Source organism: Mus pahari, chromosome 7 (assembly GCF_900095145.1).
Source record: "Mus pahari chromosome 7, PAHARI_EIJ_v1.1, whole genome shotgun sequence".
Taxonomy (NCBI): Eukaryota; Metazoa; Chordata; class Mammalia; order Rodentia; family Muridae; genus Mus; species Mus pahari.
In genome coordinates, this window is record NC_034596.1 from 66,081,988 (window position 1) to 66,086,830 (window position 4,843).

The 4,843-nt window shown below is 41.4% G+C and overlaps 1 pseudogene; it reads left to right on the plus strand.

Moving 5' to 3' along the window:
* Window positions 1-3,936: 3,936 nt before the first annotated feature.
* On the plus strand, window positions 3,937-4,600 carry LOC110324800 (annotated as a pseudogene).
* Window positions 4,601-4,843: the final 243 nt, after the last annotated feature.

The window sequence follows — 4,843 nt, forward strand, 5'->3', positions numbered from 1 at the left end:
AAAAGTTAAGATGCCTTTCTTTTAATTTTTAAATTAAAGGAAAATTTAAATTATGTGCACATGCTTGGGTGTGTGTAAGTATGTGTGTGCACATGTGTGTGCATGTGTGTGTATGTGCATGTGTGTGCGTAAGTGTGTGAGTATGTGTGTACATACATGCACACATTTGTGATAGAACGTTCAGGGTAGAGGATAACGTGTGGGAGTCAGTTCTCTCTTTCCACCTTGTTATCCTGCGGAGTTGAATTCTCTTGGTGGCAAGCACCTTTACCCACTGAGTCATCTAACTGGACCAAGATGTTTTTCTTTTAAATCTGTGGAGAGAGGATACAAACTGATAGCGCTGAGACTGGACCTTGGAGTCAGGCTGCTTGAGGTCTTAGTTACCGTCTATCTTACTAGTCCTGGGACCTTTGCTGAGTTGTTTAATACCACTAAACATCAGTAGCCTAATATATATAAAGTGGAGAAAAGGTAACATATAATTCATTAATTTGGTGCAAGAGCCAATGTGTAAATATTCAATGAATGTTAACTACTAGTATTGTCTTATCTCTCCTCAAAAACATTGATAAAGGGGCTGGTGAGATGGCTCAGTGGGTAAGAGCACCCAACTGCTCTTCTGAAGGTCCTGAGTTCAAATCCCAGCAACCACATGGTGGCTCACAACCATCCGTAACAAGATCTGACGCCTTCTTCTGGAGTGTCTGAAGACAGCTACAGTGTACTTACATATAATAAATAAATAAATCTTTAAAAAAAAACATTGATAAAAATATTGATGGAAGTGTCCTTAACTCTCTACAAAGGATCATTTTAGTTGTTTTACAGACAAACTTATGTGACCACATCCTATTTCGACTTTCTCGTAAGAGACCTTGCTGCAAACTTTAAAAGTTCAAGCTTCAGAAAACCTACATTTGATCTAAAAATATACAATAAAGCTATATCTCACGAGTCTTCCCATTTGTAAGCATTTAAGTGATATGCGTGCTCCAGACTTTAAAATAATACGTATCCCTCACAACTCATTCTGCTACGTTGGTAAAGCTTGTGAGACAGCTTTGAGTCATCTCTGCCTGTGGAAAGTTTTTGATCATGTATCCTTTCTGAGAAAGGCCGTTCACTGGGGAGCGCTCAGATCTCTAGCTCTGAACCTCAGAGTCCTGCATTAGCATCTTTGCAGTGAAGCTGGCCAGGTTCATCATGATGCATATGAGTCAGAGTATCTGCACAGCTGGGCAAATGCTATACTTTTCTTTATTTTCCTTTTTAAAATGGCAATATAAACTTTTGACAGAAAATATGCCCTTCTAACAAAGGTTGAAGTGCACAACACAGAACTGTGAAGCACAGGCACAGCTGTGTACTGCAGAGCTCACAAGCATCACTAGAACAGAATATTCTTATTTGTTGAATAGCATCCCTAATTTCTTCTTCCCCCGAGCACCAACAATCAGCAACATCTCTATTTCTATGACTCTGTCTATTTATGTAAAATATACCTTATGTAAGTAGATTTCTGTAATATTTCTCTTTCTGTGGCTGACTTATTTCACTTGGCAAGATGCCTTCATGATTTAGCCACATTTTATTATGTGTCAGTACTTCCTTTTCTAAGGCTGAATAGTAGCTTATCGTATGCTCCTCTTCTTCCTCCTCTCCTCCTCCTTTTCATCCTTCTCCTCCTCCACCTCTTCCTCCTCTTACTTCTTGAAGCAGATTTGGAGTTTATCAAGAGACTTTTATTGTAGATTTTATGCATTAGGTTTAAGAGAAAGAAAGGGTTTCTATTCCTGCACAAACATCATGACCAAGAAGCAGTTGGGAAGGAAAGGGTTTATTTGGCTTACCCTTCCACATTGCTGTTCAACACTGAAGAAGTCAGGACTGGAACTCAAGCAGGTCAGGGAGCAGGAGCTGATGCAGAGGCCTGCTCTCTTATAGAACCCAAGACTACCAGCCCAGGGATGGTCCCACCCACAAGGGGCCCTCCCCCCTTGGTCACTAATTGAGAAAATGCCCTGCAACTGGATCTCATGGAGACATTACCCCAACTAAAGCTCCTTTCTCTGTGATAACTCCAGCTGTGTCAAGTTGACACAAAATTAGCCAGTACAAAAGGTATTCATGGAAAAAGTAAGATACACCTGAGAACATGGGTGTGGCCTCTCACAGAAGAGTGTTGTTGCTTTTGTTTTAATTATTGAAATGTTTGTATGTGTTGGATATTAATTTCCATCAGATGTATTGTGTGCAAACACCATTGTCCATTCAGTGTGCTGTGCTTCCTATTCAATTGTCTTTGCTGTGTGAAAGCTTTTTATTTCCTTTCCATTTCTTCCCCCTTTCCTCCCTCCACCTCTCCCTCCTTCCCTTTTTTCCTGCCTGCTTCTCTCTCACACAACATTTCCTTGAAATATTCACCATGTTCCTCCTGATGTAGTTGTGCTGTTGGAGCTTCCTTTGTGGTCATAAAACAATCAACACTGAGAGCTGCCAGTGTGGTCTTTAAAGTCCATCCCATGCTGTGGGAATGCATGCTCTTCTCTCCATGTTGTGAAGGATGGAGAGCCAGCATCTTCTGAATGTGTTCTTCTTTTGGTAATTGAGGTTACAGCTTGCCATAAAACTATGTTTAGAAGCCTCATACCTATTTTGCTTGGTGATGCCCTAAATACAAACAATAGCAACCATTGGTAAGAATGTAGAGAAAATGGAAGCTTTGTGCATTGTGGCAAGAATGAAAATTGAGCAGCTGCTATGGAAACAGCATTACAATTGAAAACACAATTGAAAACAAAATTACTCAGTAGCCCTGCAATTCCACTTCTGGGTGGAATTTCACAAGAGTCAAAAGTAGAATCTCAAAGGGATATTTGTAAATTTATGTCCTCAACAGCATTATTCATAAGAGGCAAAAGGCAGAAGCAATCCAAATATCCATAAAGAAAACACGGTATGTGCATGCAGTGAAATATTATTTAGTTCTAAAAGGCACATGCCATACAGTTCTGGCACATGCCATACTGTGCATGGATTCTAAATACATTATACTTAGTGAAATGAGCCAAATGCAATGGCCAAGTCCTGTGTCTACTTCCATAAGTTTCTAGTGTGGTCAACCTAATATAAACAGAAAATATAAACATAAGAAAATGGGAGTTGACAGGGCCTGCTGGTGGAGAGGGCAAGTTATTGTTTAGCATGTGTAGAATTTTAGTTTGAGAAGATGAAAAGTTCCTGGATATGGTCAGACAAAAATGTAAATATCCTTCAACATCACAGAAATATACATTTAGCAATGGTTAAGACTATAGTTCTCAGCCTGTGGGTCAAGACCCCTTTGGGTGTTGACCATCCCTTTCACAGAGGTCCCCTAAGATCATCAGAAAACACAGATGTTTATATTGTGATTCATAAGAGTAGCAAAATGACGGTTATGAAGTAGGAAGAAAAATAATTTTACGGTTGGGGTCACCACAATGTGAGGAACTGTTCAAGGGCCGCAGCATTAGGAGGGTTGAGAACCACTGGGTTAAGATGATAAGCAGGTGGTACATAATTTACTACAATTAAAAATTTAAGAACAAAAGGCAAAACAAAGAAATGTTTGTGAAGCCTGTTCTCTCTGGGCTGGCTGGAAAAATTCTTATCTTCTACTCCTGAGTTTTGCAATGCTTTCCCCCCTAGAAGACAGCAGAGCGCATTTATTGATAGCAGACACAGAGTGAACACTTGCATATCCTTCCACCTATCTCACACAGCCAGCACACAAGGCAGGTACAGTTGTGATCCACACTTCACAGATGAATAATGATCTTAAAGGCCCAGCTAGGTGCTGGAGCCACTGTCGCCGAGCCCAGGTCATGCTGCTTCTGTTCGCCCGTCGTCCCCCACCGTGCACTAGTGGTCTCAAAAGATTCAAAGACCAAGATGGCAGCCCTCAAGGACCAGCTGATGTGAATCTTCTTAAGGAAGAACAGGTCCCCCAGAACAAGATTACAGTTGTTGGGGTTGGTGCTGTTGGCATGACTTGTGCCATCAATATCTTAAAGAAGGACTTGGCATATGAGCTTGCCCTTGTTGACATCATGGAAGACAAACTAAAGGGCGAGATGATGGATCTCCAGCATGGCAGCCTCTTCCTTAGAACACCAAAAATTGTCTCCAGCAAAGACTATTGTGTAACTGCAAACTCCAAGCTGGTCATCATCACAGCGGGGGCTCGTCAGCAAGAGAGAGAGAGAGCTGACTCAATCTGGTCCAGCGAAACGTGAACATCTTCAAGTTCATCATTCCAAACATTATGAAGTACAGACCACAGGGAAAGCTGCTTATTGTCTCAAATCCAGTGGATATCTTGACCTATGTGGCTTGGAAAATCAGTGGCTTTCTCAAAAGCCGAGTTATTGGAAGTGGTTGCAATCTGGATTCCGCTCGGTTCCGTTACTTGATGGGAGAAAGGCTGGGGGTTCACCCTCTGAGCTGTCACAGCTAGGTCCTGGGAGAGCATGATGACTCCAGTGTGCCTGTGTGGAGTGGTGTGAACATTGCTGGTGTCTTCCTGAAGTCTCTGAACCCAGAACTGGGCACTTAATGCAGACAAGGAGTAGTGGAGGAGTTTTCACAAGCAAGTGGTGGACAGTTCCCAGTTAGTCATAACCTGGTTCCAGTGTATAAGTCCATTATGCATATCTTGTGCATAAATATTCTACAGGATATCTTATGTATTATATGTGTCTGTAGTGTACATTGCAATATTATGTGAAATGTAAGATCTGCATATGGATGATGGAACCAACCACTCAAGTGTCATGCCAATTAAAACACCAAATAAACC